The sequence below is a fragment of the Oncorhynchus mykiss genome, chromosome 27 (genome assembly GCF_057628025.1).
Source record: "Oncorhynchus mykiss isolate SJ-2025 chromosome 27, ASM5762802v1, whole genome shotgun sequence".
Classification (NCBI taxonomy): Eukaryota; Metazoa; Chordata; class Actinopteri; order Salmoniformes; family Salmonidae; genus Oncorhynchus; species Oncorhynchus mykiss.
The window spans coordinates 52,222,911-52,244,124 of NC_143048.1; the positions used below are offsets into that span (position 1 = coordinate 52,222,911).

At 39.3% G+C, this 21,214-nt stretch overlaps 1 protein-coding gene across 2 annotated transcripts in view; it reads left to right on the top strand.

Moving 5' to 3' along the window:
• The window catches only part of LOC110507254 (nectin-1-like), a 453,892-nt gene that overhangs the window by 196,060 nt on the left and 236,618 nt on the right, over positions 1 to 21,214 (top strand). The window lies entirely within an intron of this gene.

The window sequence follows — 21,214 nt, forward strand, 5'->3', positions numbered from 1 at the left end:
TGCACTATAATAGAGAATAGGGTGCACTACTTAGAACCAGTGGACTATATAGAGAATAGGGGCTACTACTTAGAACCACTATATAGAGAAAAGGGGGCACTACTTAGAACCAGTGGACTATATAGAGAATAGGATGCATTACTTAGAACCACTATGTAGAGAATAGGGTGCACTACTTAGAACCACTATATAGAGAATAGGGTGCACTACTTAGAACCACTGTATAGAGAATAGGGGGCACTTCTTAGAACCAGTGGAATATATAGAGAATAGGGTGCAATTCTTAGAACCAGTGCACTATATAGATAATAGGGTGGACTGCTTAGAACCACTATATAGAGAATATGGGGCACTACTTAGAACCAGTGGACTATATAGAGAATAGGGTGCACTACTTAGAACCACTATATAGAGTATGGGGTGCACTACTTAGAACCACTATATAGAGAATAGGGTGCACTACATAGAACCACTATATAGAGTATGGGGTGCACTACTTAGAACCACTATATAGAGAATCGGGTGCACTACTTAGAACCAGTGGACTATATAGAGAATAGGGTGCACTACTTAGAACCTGTGGACTATATAGAGAATAGGGTGCACTACTTAGAACCACTACATAGAGAATAGGGTGCACTACTTAGAACCACTATATAGTGAATAGGATGCACTACTTAGAACCACTATATAGAGAATATGGTGCACTTATTAGATCCACTATATAGAGAATAGGGTGCACTACTTAAAACCAGTGGACTATATAGAGAATAGGATGCATTACTTAGAACCACTATGTAGAGAATAGGATGCACTACTTAGAACCACTATATAGAGAATAGGGTGCACTACTTAGAACCACTATATAGAGAATAGGGTGCACTACTTAGAACCACTGTATAGAGAATAAGGGGCACTTCTTAGAACCAGTGGAATATATAGAGAATAGGGTGCAATTCTTAGAACCAGTGCACTATATAGATAATAGGGTGGACTGCTTAGAACCACTATATAGAGAATAGGGGGCACTACTTAGAACCAGTGGACTATATAGAGAATAGGGTGCACTACCTAGAACCACTATATAGAGTATGGGGTGCACTACTTAGAACCACTATATAGAGAATAGGGTGCACTACATAGAACCACTATATAGAGAATATGGTGCACTTATTAGATCCACTATATAGAGAATAGGGTGCACTACTTAAAACCAGTGGAACCAGTGGACTATATAGAGAATAGGGTGCACTACTTAGAACCTGTGGACTATATAGAGAATAGGGTGCACTACTTAGAACCACTACATAGAGAATAGGGTGCACTACTTAGAACCACTATATAGTGAATAGGATGCACTACTTAGAACCACTATATAGAGAATATGGTGCACTTATTAGATCCACTATATAGAGAATAGGGTGCACTACTTAAAACCAGTGGACTATATAGAGAATAGGGTGCACTACTTATAACCTGTGGACTATATAGAGAATAGGGTGCTCTACTTAGGACCACTATATAGAGAATAGGGTGCACTACTTAGAACCACTATATCAAGAATTTGGTGCACTACTTAGAACCAGATGACTATATTAGAGAATAGGGTGGACTACTTAGAACCACTATATAGAGAATAGGGGGCACTACATAGAACCAGTTCACTATATGGAGAATAGGGGCTACTACTTAGAAGCACTATATAGAGAAAAGGGGGCACTACTTAGAACCAGTGGACTATATAGAGAATAGGATGCATTACTTAGAACCACTATGTAGAGAATAGGATGCACTACTTAGAACCACTATATAGAGAGTAGGGTGCACTACTTAGAACCACTATATAGAGAATAAGGTGCACTACTTAAAACCAGTGTACTATATGGAGAATAGGGTGCACTACTTAGAACCACTATATAGAGAAAAGGGGGGGCACTACTTAGAACCAGTGGACTATATATAGAATAGGATGCATTACTTAGAACCACTATGTAGAGAATAGGATGCACTACTTAGAACCACTATATAGAGAATAGGGTGAACTACTTAGAACCACTATATAGAGAATAGGATGCACTACTTTGAACCACTATATAGAGAATAGGGTGCACTACTTAGTACCACTATATAGAGAATAGGGTGCACTACTTAAAACCAGCGGACTATATAGAGAAAAGGGTGCACTACTTAGAACCTGTGGACGATATAGAGAATAGGGTGCACTACTGAGAACCACTATATAGAGAATAGGGTGCACTACTTAGAACCACTATATAGAGAATGGGGTGCACTACTTAGAACCAGTGGACTATACAAGAGAATAGGGTGCACTACTAAGAACCACGATATAGAGAAAGGGGTGCACTACTTAGAACCAGTGGACCATGTTAGAAAATAGGGTGCACTACTTGGAACCATTATATAGGGATTTGGGGGCACTACATAGAACCAGTGGACTAAATAGTGAATAGGGTGCACTACTTAAAACCAGTGCACTATAATAGAGAATAGGGTGCACTACTTAGAACCAGTGGACTATATAGAGAATAGGGGCTACTACTTAGAACCACTATATAGAGAAAAGGGGGCACTACTTAGAACCAGTGGACTATATAGAGAATAGGATGCATTACTTAGAACCACTATGTAGAGAATAGGATGCACTACTTAGAACCACTATATAGAGAATAGGGTGCACTACTTAGAACCACTATAAAGAGAATAGGGTGCACTACTTAGAACCACTGTATAGAGAATAGGGGGCACTTCTTAGAACCAGTGGAATATATAGAGAATAGGGTGCATTTCTTAGAACCAGTGCACTATATAGATAATAGGGTGGACTACTTAGAACCACTATTTAGAGAATAGGGGGCACTACTTAGAACCAGTGGACTATATAGAGAATAGGGTGCACTACTTAGAACCACTATATAGAGTATGGGGTGCACTACTTAGAACCACTATATAGAGAATAGGGTGCACTACTTATAACCACTATATAGAGTATGGGGTGCACTACTTAGAACCAGTGGACTATATAGAGAATAGGGTGCACTACTTAGAACCACTATATAGAGAATAGGGGGCACTACTTAGAACCAGTGGACTATATAGAGAATAGGGTGCACTACTTAGAACCTGTGGACTATATAGAGAATAGGGTGCACTACTTAGAACCACTACATAGAGATTAGGGTGCACTACTTAAAACCAGCGGACTATATAGAGAAAAGGGTGCACTACTTAGAACCTGTGGACGATATAGAGAATAGGGTGCACTACTTAGAACCTAGTGGACTATATAAGAGAATAGGGTGTACTACTAAGAACCACGATATAGAGAATGGGGTGCACTACTTAGAACCAGTGGACTATATTAGAAAATAGGGTGCACTACTTGGAACCATTATATAGGGAATTGGGGGCACTACATAGAACCAGTGCACAATATAGAGAATAGGGGGTACTACTTAGAACCACTATATAGAGAATAGGGTGCACTACTTAGAACCAGTGGACTATATAGTGAATAGGGTGCACTACTTAAATCCAGTGCACTATAATAGAGAATAGGGTGCACTACTTAGAACCAGTGGACTATATAGAGAATAGGGGGCACTACTTAGAACCACTACATAGAGAATAGGGTGCACTACTTAGAACCACTATTTAAAGAATGGGGTGCACTACTTAGAACCAGTTTACTATTTAGAGAATAGGGTGCACTACTTAGAACCAGTGAACTCTATAGAGAATAGGGTGCACTACTTAGAACCACTATGTAGCGAATAGGATGCACGACTTAGAACCACTATATAGAGAATAGGGTTCACTACTTAGAACCACTATATAGTGAATAGGGTGCACTACTTAAAACCAGTGCACAATATAGAGAATAGTGGGTACTACTTAGAACCACTATATAGAGAAAATGAGGCACTACTTAGAACCAGTGGACTATATAGAGAATAGGATGCATTACTTAGAACCACTATGTAGAGAATAGGATGCACTACTTAGAACCACTATATAGAGAATAGGGTGCACTACTTAGAACCACTATATAGAGAATAGGGTGCACTACTTAGAACCACTGTATAGAGAATAGGGGGCACTTCTTAGAACCAGTGGAATATATAGAGAATAGGGTGCAATTCTTAGAACCAGTGCACTATATAGATAATAGGGTGGACTGCTTAGAACCACTATATAGAGAATAGGGGGCACTACTTAGAACCAGTGGACTATATAGAGAATAGGGTGCACTACTTAGAACCACTATATAGAGTATGGGGTGCACTACTTAGAACCACTATATAGAGAATAGGGTGCACTACATAGAACCACTATATAGAGTATGGGGTGCACTACTTAGAACCACTATATAGAGATTCGGGTGCACTACTTAGAACCAGTGGACTATATAGAGAATAGGGTGCACTACTTAGAACCTGTGGACTATATAGAGAATAGGGTGCACTACTTAGAACCACTACATAGAGAATAGGGTGCACTACTTAGAACCACTATATAGTGAATAGGATGCACTACTTATAACCACTATATAGAGAATATGGTGCACTTCTTAGATCCACTATATAGAGAATAGGGTGCACTACTTAAAACCAGTGGACTATATAGAGAATAGGGTGCACTACTTAGAACCTGTGGACTATATAGAGAATAGGGTGCTCTACTTAGGACCACTATATAGAGAATAGTGTGCACTACATATAACCATTATATAGAGTATGGGATGCACTACTTAGAACCACCATATAGAGAATCGGGTGGACTATATAGAGAAAAGGGTGCACTACTTAGAACCTGTGGACGATATAGAGAATAGGGTGCACCACTTAGAACCACTATATAGAGAATGGGGTGCACTACTTAGAACCTAGTGGACTATATTAGAAAATAGAGTGCACTACTTGGAACCATTATATAGGGAATTGGGGGCACTACATAGAACCAGTGCACAATATAGAGAATAGGGGGTACTACTTAGAACCACTATATAGAGAATAGGGTGCACTACTTTGAACCACTATATAGAGAATAGGGTGCACTACTTAGTACCACTATATAGAGAATAGGGTGCACTACTTAAAACCAGCGGACTATATAGAGAAAAGGGTGCACTACTTAGAACCTGTGGACGATATAGAGAATAGGGTGCACTACTGAGAACCACTATATAGAGAATAGGGTGCACTACTTAGAACCACTATATAGAGAATGGGGTGCACTACTTAGAACCAGTGGACTATACAAGAGAATAGGGTGCACTACTAAGAACCACGATATAGAGAATGGGGTGCACTACTTAGAACCAGTGGACCATATTAGAAAATAGGGTGCACTACTTGGAACCATTATATAGGAATTTGGGGGCACTACATAGAACCAGTGGACTAAATAGTGAATAGGGTGCACTACTTAAAACCAGTGCACTATAATAGAGAATAGGGTGCACTACTTAGAACCAGTGGACTATATAGAGAATAGGGGCTACTACTTAGAACCACTATATAGAGAAAAGGGGGCACTACTTAGAACCAGTGGACTATATAGAGAATAGGATGCATTACTTAGAACCACTATGTAGAGAATAGGATGCACTACTTAGAACCACTATATAGAGAATAGGGTGCACTACTTAGAACCACTATATAGAGAATAGGGTGCACTACTTAGAACCAGTGGACTATATAGAGAATAGGGGGCACTACTTAGAACCACTACATAGAGAATAGGGTGCACTACTTAGAACCACTATATCAAGAATGGGGTGCACTACTTAGAACCACTATTTAAAGAATGGGGTGCACTACTTAGAACCAGTTTACTATTTAGAGAATAGGGTGCACTACTTAGAACCAGTGAACTCTATAGAGAATAGGGTGCACTACTTAGAACCACTATGTAGCGAATAGGATGCACGACTTAGAACCACTATATAGTTAATAGGGTGCACTACTTAAAACCAGTGCACAATATAGAGAATAGGGGGTACTACTTAGAACCACTATATAGAGAAAATGATTCACTACTTAGAACCAGTGGACTATATAGAGAATAGGATGCATTACTTAGAACCACTATGTAGAGAATAGGATGCACTACTTAGAACCACTATATAGAGAATAGGGTGCACTACTTAGAACCACTATATAGAGCATAGGGTGCACTACTTAGAACCACTGTATAGAGAATAGGGGGCACTTCTTAGAACCAGTGGAATATATAGAGAATAGGGTGCAATTCTTAGAACCAGTGCACTATATAGATAATAGGGTGGACTACTTAGAACCACTATATAGAGAATTTGTGGCACTACTTAGAACCAGTGGACTATATAGAGAATAGGGTGCACTACTTAGAACCACTATATAGAGTATGGGGTGCACTACTTAGAACCACTATATAGAGAATAGGGTACACTACATAGAACCACTATATAGAGTATGGGGTGCACTACTTAGAACCACTATATAGAGAATCGGGTGCACTACTTAGAACCAGTGGACTATATAGAGAATAGGGTGCACTACTTAGAACCTGTGGATTATATAGAGAATAGGGTGCACTACTTGGAACCACTACATAGAGAATAGGATGCACTACTTAGAACCACTATATGGAGAATATGGTGCACTACTTAGATCCACTATATAGAGAATAGGGTGCACTACTTAAAACCAGTGGACTATATAGAGAATAGGGTGCACTACTTAGAACCTGCGGACTATTTAGAGAATAGGGTGCTCTACTTAGGACCACTATATAGAGAATAGGGTGCACTACTTAGAACCAATATATAAAGAATTTGGTGCACTACATAGAACCAGTTCACTATATAGAGAATAGGGGCTACTACTTAGAACCACTATATAGAGAAAAGGGGGCACTACTTAGAACCAGTGGACTATATAGAGAATAGGATGCATTACTTAGAACCACTATGTAGAGAATAGGATGCACTACTTAGAACCACTATATAGAGAATAGGGTGCACTACTTAGTACCACTATATAGAGAATAGGGTGCACTACTTAAAACCAGCGGACTATATAGAGAAAAGGGTGCACTACTTAGAACCAGTGGACTATATAAGAGAATAGGGTGCACTACTAAGAACCACGAAATAGAGAATGGGATGCACTACTTAGAACCAGTGGACTATATTAGAAAATAGGGTGCACTACTTGGAACCATTATATAGGGAATTGGGGGCACTACATATAACCTGTGCACAATATAGAGAATAGGGGGTACTACTTAGAACCACTATATAGAGCATATTGGGCACTACTTATAACCTGTGGACTATATAGAGAATAGGGTGTACTCCTTAGAACCACTATGTAGAGAATAGGATGCACTACTTAGAACCACTATATAGAGAATAGGGTGCACTGCTTAGAACCACTATATAGAGAATAGGGTGCACTATTTAAAACCAGTGTACTATATGGAGAATAGGGTGCACTACTTAGAACCACTATATAGAGAATAGGGGACACTACATAGAACCAGTTCACTATATAGATAATAGGGGGTACTACTTAGAACCACCATATAGAGAAAAGGAGGCACTACTTAGAACCTGTGGACGAAATAGAGAATAGGGTGCACTACTTAGAACCACTATATAGAGAATGGGGTGCACTACTTAGAACCAGTGGACTATATAAGAGAATAGGGTGTACTACTAAGAACCATGATATAGAGAATGGGGTGCACTACTTAGAACCAGTGGATTATATTAGAGAATAGGGTGCACTACTTGGAACCATTATATAGGGAATTGGGGGCACTACATAGAACCAGTGCACAATATAGAGAATAGGGGGTACTTCTTAGAACCACTATATAGAGAATAGGGAGCACTACATAGAACCAGTACACTATATAGAGAATAGGGGGTACTACTTAGAACCACAATATAGATAATAGGATGCACTACTTAGAACCAGTGGACTATATAGTGAATAGGGTGCACTACTTAAAACCAGTGCACTATAATAGAGAAATTTGTTTGCACTACTTTTAACCAGTGGACTATATAGAGAATAGGTTGCACTACTTAGAACCAGTGGACTATATAGAGAATAGGGGGCACTACTTAGAACCACTACATAGAGAATAGGGTGCACTACTTAGAAACAGTGCACTATATAGAAAATGTGGTGCACTACTTAGAATCACTATATAGAGAATAGGGTGCACTACTTAGAATCACTATATAGAGAATAGGGTGCACTACTTAGAATCACTATATAGAGAATAGGATGCACTACTTAGAACCAGTGGACTATATAGAGAATAGGGTGCACTACTTAGAACCAGTGGACTATATAGAGAATAGGGTGCACTACTTAGAACGACTATGTAGAGAATGGGGTGCACTTCTTAGAACCAGTGGACTATTTAGAGAATAGGGTGCACTACTTAGAACCAGTGGACTATTTAGAGAATAGGGTGCACTACTTAGAACCAGTGGACTATATAGAGAATAGGGTGCACTACTTAGAACCACTATATAGAGAATGGGGTGCACTACTTAGAACCAGTGGACTATATAAGAGAATAGGGTGTACTACTAAGAACCATGATATAGAGAATGGGGTGCACTACTTAGAACCATTATATAGGGAATTGGGGGCACTACATAGAACCAGTGCACAATATAGAGAATAGGGGGTACTACTTAGAACCACTATATAGAGAATATTGGGCACTACTTAGAACCAGTGGACTATATAGTGAATAGGGTGCACTACTTAAAACCAGTGCACTATAATAGCGAATAGGGTGCACTACTTAGAACCAGTGGACTATATAGAGAATAGGATGCATTACTTAGAACCACTATGTAGAGAATAGGATGCACTACTTAGAAACACTATATAGAGAATAGGGTGCACTACTTAGAACCACTATATAGAGAATAGGGTGCACTACTTAGAACCACTGTATAGAGAATAGGGGGCACTTCTTAGAACCAGTGGAATATATAGAGAATAGGGTGCAATTCTTAGAACCAGTGCACTATATAGATAATAGGGTGGACTACTTAGAACCACTATATAGAGAATAGGGGGCACTACTTAGAACCAGTGGACTATATAGAGAATAGGGTGCACTACTTAGAACCACTATATAGAGTATGGGGTGCACTACTTAGAACCACTATATAGAGAATAGGGTGCACTACATAGAACCACTATATAGAGTATGGGGTGCACTACTTAGAACCACTATATAGAGAATCGGGTGCACTACTTAGAACCAGTGGACTATATAAGAGAATAGGGTGTACTACTAAGAACCACGATATAGAGAATGGTGTGCACTACTTAGAACCATTATATAGGGAATTGGGGGCACTACATAGAACCAGTGCACAATATAGAGAATAGGGGGTACTACTTAGAACCACTATATTGAGAATATTGGGCACTACTTCGAAATAGTGCACTATATAGAGAATAGGGGGTACTACTTAGAACCACTATATAGAGAAAAGGGGGCACTACTTAGAACCAGTGGACTATATAGAGAATAGGATGCATTACTTAGAACCACTATATAGAGAATAGGGTGCACTACTTAGTACCACTATATAGAGAATAGGGTGCACTACTTAAAACCAGCAGACTATGTAGAGAAAAGGGGGCACTACTTAGAACCAGTGGAATATATAGAGAATAGGTTGCATTACTTAGCACCACTATATAGAGAATAGGGTGCACTACATAGAACCACTATATAGAGTATGGGGTGCACTACTTAGAACCACTATATAGAGAATCGGGTGCACTACTTAGAACCAGTGGACTATATAGTGAATAGGGTGCACTACTTAAAACCAGTGCACTATAATAGAGAATAGGGTGCACTACTTAGAACCAGTGGACTAAATAGAAAATATAGTGCACTACTCAGAACCACTATATAGAGAATAGGGGGCACTACTTAGAACCAGTGGACTATATAGAGAATAGGGTGCATTACTTAGCACCACTATATAGAGAATAGGGTGCACTACCTAGAAATAATGCACTATATAGAGAATATGGTGCACTACTTAGAACCAATGGACTATATTAGAGAATAGAGTGGACTACTTAGAACCAGTGGACTATATAGAGAATAGGATGCATTACTTAGAACCACTATATAGAGAATAGGGTGCACTACTTAGTACCACTATATAGAGAATAGGGTGCACTACTTAAAACCAGCAGACTATGTAGAGAAAAGGGGGCACTACTTAGAACCAGTGGAATATATAGAGAATAGGTTGCATTACTTAGCACCACTATATAGAGAATAGGGTGCACTACATAGAACCACTATATAGAGTATGGGGTGCACTACTTAGAACCACTATATAGAGAATCGGGTGCACTACTTAGAACCAGTGGACTATATAGTGAATAGGGTGCACTACTTAAAACCAGTGCACTATAATAGAGAATAGGGTGCACTACTTAGAACCAGTGGACTAAATAGAAAATATAGTGCACTACTCAGAACCACTATATAGAGAATAGGGGGCACTACTTAGAACCAGTGGACTATATAGAGAATAGGGTGCATTACTTAGCACCACTATATAGAGAATAGGGTGCACTACCTAGAAATAATGCACTATATAGAGAATATGGTGCACTACTTAGAACCAATGGACTATATTAGAGAATAGAGTGGACTACTTAGAACCACTATATAGAGAATAGGGTGCACTACTTAGAACCACTGTATAGAGAATAGGGGGCACTACTTAGAACCAGTGCACTATATAGAGAATTGGGGGCACTACTTAGAACCAGTGCACTATAAAGAGAATAGGGTGCACTTCTTAGAACCAGTGGAATATATAGAGAATAGGGTGCACTACTTAGAACCAGAGGACTATATTAGAGAATAGGGTGCACTACTTAGAACCACTATATAGAGAGGAGGGGGCACTACATAGAACCAGTTCACTATATAGAGAATAGGGGCTACTACTTAGAATCACTATATAGAGAAAAGGGGGCACTACTTAGAACCAGTGGACTACATAGAGAATAGGATGCATTACTTAGAACCACTATGTAGAGAATAGGATGCACTACTTAGAACCACTATATAGAGAATAGGGTGCACTACTTAGAACCACTATATAGAGAATAGGGTGCACTATTTACAACCAGTGTACTATATGGAGAATAGGGTGCACTACTTAGAACCACTACTTAGAACCACTATATAGAGAATAGGGTGCACTATTTAAAACCAGTGTACTATATGGAGAATAGGGTGCACTACTTAGAACCACTATATAGAGAATAGGGGACACTACATAGAACCAGTTCACTATATAGAGAATAGGGGGTACTACTTAGAACCACTATATAGAGAAAAGGGGGCACTACTTAGAACCAGTGGACTATATAGAGAATAGGATGCATTACTTAGAACCACTATATAGAGAATAGGGTGCACTACTTAGTACCACTATATAGAGAATAGGGTGCACTACTTAATACCAGCGGACTATGTAGAGAAAAGGGTGCACTACTTAGAACCTGTGGACGATATAAAGAATAGGGTGCACTACTTAGAACCACTATGTAGAGAATGGGGTGCACTACTTAGAACCAGTGGACTATATAAGAGAATAGGGCGTACTACTAAGAACCACAATATAGAGAATGGGGTGCACTACTTAGAACCATTATATAGGGAATTGGGGGCACTACATAGAACCAGTGCACAATATAGAGAATAGGGGGTACTACTTAGAACCACTATATAGAGAATATTGGGCACTACTTAGAACCAGTGGAATATATAGAGAATAGGTTGCATTACTTAGCACCACTATATAGAGAATAGGGAGCACTACATAGAACCAGTGGACTATATAGTGAATAGGGGGTACTACTTAGATCCACTATATAGAGAATAGGGTGCACTACTTAGAACCAGTGGACTATATAGTGAATAGGGTGCACTACTTAAAACCAGTGCACTATAATAGAGAATAGGGTGCACTACTTAGAACCAGTGGACTATATAGAGAATAGGGGCTACTACTTAGAACCACTATATAGAGAAAAGGGGGCACTACTTAGAACCAGTGGACTATATAGAGAATAGGATGCATTACTTAGAACCACTATGTAGAGAATAGGGTGCACTACTTAGAACCACTATATAGAGAATAGGGTGCACTACTTAGAACCACTGTATAGAGAATAGGGGGCACTTCTTAGAACCAGTGGAATATATAGAGAATAGGGTGCAATTCTTAGAACCAGTGCACTATATAGATAATAGGGTGGACTGCTTAGAACCACTATATAGAGAATATGGGGCACTACTTAGAACCAGTGGACTATATAGAGAATAGGGTGCACTACTTAGAACCACTATATAGAGTATGGGGTGCACTACTTAGAACCACTATATAGAGAATAGGGTGCACTACATAGAACCACTATATAGAGTATGGGGTGCACTACTTAGAACCACTATATAGAGAATCGGGTGCACTACTTAGAACCAGTGGACTATATAGAGAATAGGGTGCACTACTTAGAACCTGTGGACTATATAGAGAATAGGGTGCACTACTTAGAACCACTACATAGAGAATAGGGTGCACTACTTAGAACCACTATATAGTGAATAGGATGCACTACTTAGAACCACTATATAGAGAATATGGTGCACTTATTAGATCCACTATATAGAGAATAGGGTGCACTACTTAAAACCAGTGGACTATATAGAGAATAGGATGCATTACTTAGAACCACTATGTAGAGAATAGGATGCACTACTTAGAACCACTATATAGAGAATAGGGTGCACTACTTAGAACCACTATATAGAGAATAGGGTGCACTACTTAGAACCACTGTATAGAGAATAGGGGGCACTTCTTAGAACCAGTGGAATATATAGAGAATAGGGTGCAATTCTTAGAACCAGTGCACTATATAGATAATAGGGTGGACTGCTTAGAACCACTATATAGAGAATAGGGGGCACTACTTAGAACCAGTGGACTATATAGAGAATAGGGTGCACTACCTAGAACCACTATATAGAGTATGGGGTGCACTACTTAGAACCACTATATAGAGAATAGGGTGCACTACATAGAACCACTATATAGAGAATATGGTGCACTTATTAGATCCACTATATAGAGAATAGGGTGCACTACTTAAAACCAGTGGAACCAGTGGACTATATAGAGAATAGGGTGCACTACTTAGAACCTGTGGACTATATAGAGAATAGGGTGCACTACTTAGAACCACTACATAGAGAATAGGGTGCACTACTTAGAACCACTATATAGTGAATAGGATGCACTACTTAGAACCACTATATAGAGAATATGGTGCACTTATTAGATCCACTATATAGAGAATAGGGTGCACTACTTAAAACCAGTGGACTATATAGAGAATAGGGTGCACTACTTAGAACCTGTGGACTATATAGAGAATAGGGTGCTCTACTTAGGACCACTATATAGAGAATAGGGTGCACTAATTAGAACCACTATATCAAGAATTTGGTGCACTACTTAGAACCAGATGACTATATTAGAGAATAGGGTGGACTACTTAGAACCACTATATAGAGAATAGGGGGCACTACATAGAACCAGTTCACTATATGGAGAATAGGGGCTACTACTTAGAAGCACTATATAGAGAAAAGGGGGCACTACTTAGAACCAGTGGACTATATAGAGAATAGGATGCATTACTTAGAACCACTATGTAGAGAATAGGATGCACTACTTAGAACCACTATATAGAGAGTAGGGTGCACTACTTAGAACCACTATATAGAGAATAAGGTGCACTACTTAAAACCAGTGTACTATATGGAGAATAGGGTGCACTACTTAGAACCACTATATAGAGAAAAGGGGGGGCACTACTTAGAACCAGTGGACTATATATAGAATAGGATGCATTACTTAGAACCACTATGTAGAGAATAGGATGCACTACTTAGAACCACTATATAGAGAATAGGGTGAACTACTTAGAACCACTATATAGAGAATAGGATGCACTACTTTGAACCACTATATAGAGAATAGGGTGCACTACTTAGTACCACTATATAGAGAATAGGGTGCACTACTTAAAACCAGCGGACTATATAGAGAAAAGGGTGCACTACTTAGAACCTGTGGACGATATAGAGAATAGGGTGCACTACTGAGAACCACTATATAGAGAATAGGGTGCACTACTTAGAACCACTATATAGAGAATGGGGTGCACTACTTAGAACCAGTGGACTATACAAGAGAATAGGGTGCACTACTAAGAACCACGATATAGAGAAAGGGGTGCACTACTTATAACCTGTGGACCATGTTAGAAAATAGGGTGCACTACTTGGAACCATTATATAGGGATTTGGGGGCACTACATAGAACCAGTGGACTAAATAGTGAATAGGGTGCACTACTTAAAACCAGTGCACTATAATAGAGAATAGGGTGCACTACTTAGAACCAGTGGACTATATAGAGAATAGGGGCTACTACTTAGAACCACTATATAGAGAAAAGGGGGCACTACTTAGAACCAGTGGACTATATAGAGAATAGGATGCATTACTTAGAACCACTATGTAGAGAATAGGATGCACTACTTAGAACCACTATATAGAGAATAGGGTGCACTACTTAGAACCACTATAAAGAGAATAGGGTGCACTACTTAGAACCACTGTATAGAGAATAGGGGGCACTTCTTAGAACCAGTGGAATATATAGAGAATAGGGTGCATTTCTTAGAACCAGTGCACTATATAGATAATAGGGTGGACTACTTAGAACCACTATTTAGAGAATAGGGGGCACTACTTAGAACCAGTGGACTATATAGAGAATAGGGTGCACTACTTAGAACCACTATATAGAGTATGGGGTGCACTACTTAGAACCACTATATAGAGAATAGGGTGCACTACTTATAACCACTATATAGAGTATGGGGTGCACTACTTAGAACCAGTGGACTATATAGAGAATAGGGTGCACTACTTAGAACCACTATATAGAGAATAGGGGGCACTACTTAGAACCAGTGGACTATATAGAGAATAGGGTGCACTACTTAGAACCTGTGGACTATATAGAGAATAGGGTGCACTACTTAGAACCACTACATAGAGATTAGGGTGCACTACTTAAAACCAGCGGACTATATAGAGAAAAGGGTGCACTACTTAGAACCTGTGGACGATATAGAGAATAGGGTGCACTACTTAGAACCTAGTGGACTATATAAGAGAATAGGGTGTACTACTAAGAACCACGATATAGAGAATGGGGTGCACTACTTAGAACCAGTGGACTATATTAGAAAATAGGGTGCACTACTTGGAACCATTATATAGGGAATTGGGGGCACTACATAGAACCAGTGCACAATATAGAGAATAGGGGGTACTACTTAGAACCACTATATAGAGAATAGGGTGCACTACTTAGAACCAGTGGACTATATAGTGAATAGGGTGCACTACTTAAATCCAGTGCACTATAATAGAGAATAGGGTGCACTACTTAGAACCAGTGGACTATATAGAGAATAGGGGGCACTACTTAGAACCACTACATAGAGAATAGGGTGCACTACTTAGAACCACTATTTAAAGAATGGGGTGCACTACTTAGAACCAGTTTACTATTTAGAGAATAGGGTGCACTACTTAGAACCAGTGAACTCTATAGAGAATAGGGTGCACTACTTAGAACCACTATGTAGCGAATAGGATGCACGACTTAGAACCACTATATAGAGAATAGGGTTCACTACTTAGAACCACTATATAGTGAATAGGGTGCACTACTTAAAACCAGTGCACAATATAGAGAATAGTGGGTACTACTTAGAACCACTATATAGAGAAAATGAGGCACTACTTAGAACCAGTGGACTATATAGAGAATAGGATGCATTACTTAGAACCACTATGTAGAGAATAGGATGCACTACTTAGAACCACTATATAGAGAATAGGGTGCACTACTTAGAACCACTATATAGAGAATAGGGTGCACTACTTAGAACCACTGTATAGAGAATAGGGGGCACTTCTTAGAACCAGTGGAATATATAGAGAATAGGGTGCAATTCTTAGAACCAGTGCACTATATAGATAATAGGGTGGACTGCTTAGAACCACTATATAGAGAATAGGGGGCACTACTTAGAACCAGTGGACTATATAGAGAATAGGGTGCACTACTTAGAACCACTATATAGAGTATGGGGTGCACTACTTAGAACCACTATATAGAGAATAGGGTGCACTACATAGAACCACTATATAGAGTATGGGGTGCACTACTTAGAACCACTATATAGAGATTCGGGTGCACTACTTAGAACCAGTGGACTATATAGAGAATAGGGTGCACTACTTAGAACCTGTGGACTATATAGAGAATAGGGTGCACTACTTAGAACCACTACATAGAGAATAGGGTGCACTACTTAGAACCACTATATAGTGAATAGGATGCACTACTTATAACCACTATATAGAGAATATGGTGCACTTCTTAGATCCACTATATAGAGAATAGGGTGCACTACTTAAAACCAGTGGACTATATAGAGAATAGGGTGCACTACTTAGAACCTGTGGACTATATAGAGAATAGGGTGCTCTACTTAGGACCACTATATAGAGAATAGTGTGCACTACATATAACCATTATATAGAGTATGGGATGCACTACTTAGAACCACCATATAGAGAATCGGGTGGACTATATAGAGAAAAGGGTGCACTACTTAGAACCTGTGGACGATATAGAGAATAGGGTGCACTACTTAGAACCACTATATAGAGAATGGGGTGCACTACTTAGAACCTAGTGGACTATATTAGAAAATAGAGTGCACTACTTGGAACCATTATATAGGGAATTGGGGGCACTACATAGAACCAGTGCACAATATAGAGAATAGGGGGTACTACTTAGAACCACTATATAGAGAATAGGGTGCACTACTTTGAACCACTATATAGAGAATAGGGTGCACTACTTAGTACCACTATATAGAGAATAGGGTGCACTACTTAAAACCAGCGGACTATATAGAGAAAAGGGTGCACTACTTAGAACCTGTGGACGATATAGAGAATAGGGTGCACTACTGAGAACCACTATATAGAGAATAGGGTGCACTACTTAGAACCACTATATAGAGAATGGGGTGCACTACTTAGAACCAGTGGACTATACAAGAGAATAGGGTGCACTACTAAGAACCACGATATAGAGAATGGGGTGCACTACTTAGAACCAGTGGACCATATTAGAAAATAGGGTGCACTACTTGGAACCATTATATAGGAATTTGGGGGCACTACATAGAACCAGTGGACTAAATAGTGAATAGGGTGCACAACTTAAAACCAGTGCACTATAATAGAGAATAGGGTGCACTACTTAGAACCAGTGGACTATATAGAGAATAGGGGCTACTACTTAGAACCACTATATAGAGAAAAGGGGGCACTACTTAGAACCAGTGGACTATATAGAGAATAGGATGCATTACTTAGAACCACTATGTAGAGAATAGGATGCACTACTTAGAACCACTATATAGAGAATAGGGTGCACTACTTAGAACCACTATATAGAGAATAGGGTGCACTACTTAGAACCAGTGGACTATATAGAGAATAGGGGGCACTACTTAGAACCACTACATAGAGAATAGGGTGCACTACTTAGAACCACTATATCAAGAATGGGGTGCACTACTTAGAACCACTATTTAAAGAATGGGGTGCACTACTTAGAACCAGTTTACTATTTAGAGAATAGGGTGCACTACTTAGAACCAGTGAACTCTATAGAGAATAGGGTGCACTACTTACAACCACTATGTAGCGAATAGGATGCACGACTTAGAACCACTATATAGTTAATAGGGTGCACTACTTAAAACCAGTGCACAATATAGAGAATAGGGGGTACTACTTAGAACCACTATATAGAGAAAATGATTCACTACTTAGAACCAGTGGACTATATAGAGAATAGGATGCATTACTTAGAACCACTATGTAGAGAATAGGATGCACTACTTAGAACCACTATATAGAGAATAGGGTGCACTACTTAGAACCACTATATAGAGCATAGGGTGCACTACTTAGAACCACTGTATAGAGAATAGGGGGCACTTCTTAGAACCAGTGGAATATATAGAGAATAGGGTGCAATTCTTAGAACCAGTGCACTATATAGATAATAGGGTGGACTACTTAGAACCACTATATAGAGAATTTGTGGCACTACTTAGAACCAGTGGACTATATAGAGAATAGGGTGCACTACTTAGAACCACTATATAGAGTATGGGGTGCACTACTTAGAACCACTATATAGAGAATAGGGTACACTACATAGAACCACTATATAGAGTATGGGGTGCACTACTTAGAACCACTATATAGAGAATCGGGTGCACTACTTAGAACCAGTGGACTATATAGAGAATAGGGTGCACTACTTAGAACCTGTGGATTATATAGAGAATAGGGTGCACTACTTGGAACCACTACATAGAGAATAGGATGCACTACTTAGAACCACTATATGGAGAATATGGTGCACTACTTAGATCCACTATATAGAGAATAGGGTGCACTACTTAAAACCAGTGGACTATATAGAGAATAGGGTGCACTACTTAGAACCTGCGGACTATTTAGAGAATAGGGTGCTCTACTTAGGACCACTATATAGAGAATAGGGTGCACTACTTAGAACCAATATATAAAGAATTTGGTGCACTACATAGAACCAGTTCACTATATAGAGAATAGGGGCTACTACTTAGAACCACTATATAGAGAAAAGGGGGCACTACTTAGAACCAGTGGACTATATAGAGAATAGGATGCATTACTTAGAACCACTATGTAGAGAATAGGATGCACTACTTAGAACCACTATATAGAGAATAGGGTGCACTACTTAGTACCACTATATAGAGAATAGGGTGCACTACTTAAAACCAGCGGACTATATAGAGAAAAGGGTGCACTACTTAGAACCAGTGGACTATATAAGAGAATAGGGTGCACTACTAAGAACCACGAAATAGAGAATGGGATGCACTACTTAGAACCAGTGGACTATATTAGAAAATAGGGTGCACTACTTGGAACCATTATATAGGGAATTGGGGGCACTACATAGAACCTGTGCACAATATAGAGAATAGGGGGTACTACTTAGAACCACTATATAGAGAATATTGGGCACTACTTATAACCTGTGGACTATATAGAGAATAGGGTGTACTCCTTAGAACCACTATGTAGAGAATAGGATGCACTACTTAGAACCACTATATAGAGAATAGGGTGCACTGCTTAGAACCACTATATAGAGAATAGGGTGCACTATTTAAAACCAGTGTACTATATGGAGAATAGGGTGCACTACTTAGAACCACTATATAGAGAATAGGGGACACTACATAGAACCAGTTCACTATATAGATAATAGGGGGTACTACTTAGAACCACCATATAGAGAAAAGGAGGCACTACTTAGAACCTGTGGACGAAATAGAGAATAGGGTGCACTACTTAGAACCACTATATAGAGAATGGGGTGCACTACTTAGAACCAGTGGACTATATAAGAGAATAGGGTGTACTACTAAGAACCATGATATAGAGAATGGGGTGCACTACTTAGAACCAGTGGATTATATTAGAGAATAGGGTGCACTACTTGGAACCATTATATAGGGAATTGGGGGCACTACATAGAACCAGTGCACAATATAGAGAATAGGGGGTACTTCTTAGAACCACTATATAGAGAATAGGGAGCACTACATAGAACCAGTACACTATATAGAGAATAGGGGGTACTACTTAGAACCACAATATAGATAATAGGGTGCACTACTTAGAACCAGTGGACTATATAGTGAATAGGGTGCACTACTTAAAACCAGTGCACTATAATAGAGAAATTTGTTTGCACTACTTTTAACCAGTGGACTATATAGAGAATAGGTTGCACTACTTAGAACCAGTGGACTATATAGAGAATAGGGGGCACTACTTAGAACCACTACATAGAGAATAGGGTGCACTACTTAGAAACAGTGCACTATATAGAAAATGTGGTGCACTACTTAGAATCACTATATAGAGAATAGGGTGCACTACTTAGAATCACTATATAGAGAATAGGGTGCACTACTTAGAATCACTATATAGAGAATAGGATGCACTACTTAGAACCAGTGGACTATATAGAGAATAGGGTGCACTACTTAGAACCAGTGGACTATATAGAGAATAGGGTGCACTACTTAGAACGACTATGTAGAGAATGGGGTGCACTTCTTAGAACCAGTGGACTATTTAGAGAATAGGGTGCACTACTTAGAACCAGTGGACTATATAGAGAATAGGGTGCACTACTTAGAACCACTATATAGAGAATGGGGTGCACTACTTAGAACCAGTGGACTATATAAGAGAATAGGGTGTACTACTAAGAACCATGATATAGAGAATGGGGTGCACTACTTAGAAGCAGTGGATTATATTAGAGAATAGGGTGCACTACTTGGAACCATTATATTGGGAATTGGGGGCACTACATAGAACCTGTGCAAAATATAGAGAATAGGGGGTACTACTTAGAACCACTAAATAGAGAATATTGGGCACTACTTAGAACCAGTGGAATATATAGAGAATAGGTTGCATTACTTAGCACCACTATATAGAGAATAGGGAGCACTACTTAGAACCACTATATAGAGTATGGTGTGCACTACTTGGAACCTGTGGACTATGTTAGAGAATAGGGTGTACTCCTTAGAACCACTATATAGAGAATGGGGTGCACTGCTTAGAACCAGTGGACTATATTAGAGAATAGGGTGCACTACTTAGAACCACTATATAGGGAATATTGGGCACTACATAGAACCAGTGCGCTATATAGGGAATAGGGTGTACTACTTAGAACCACTAAATAGAGAATAGGGTGCACTGCTTACAACCAGTGCACTATTAGAGAATAGGGTGTACTACTTAGAAACACTATATAGAGAATAGGGTGCACTGCTTAGAACCAGTGCACTATATAGAGAATAGG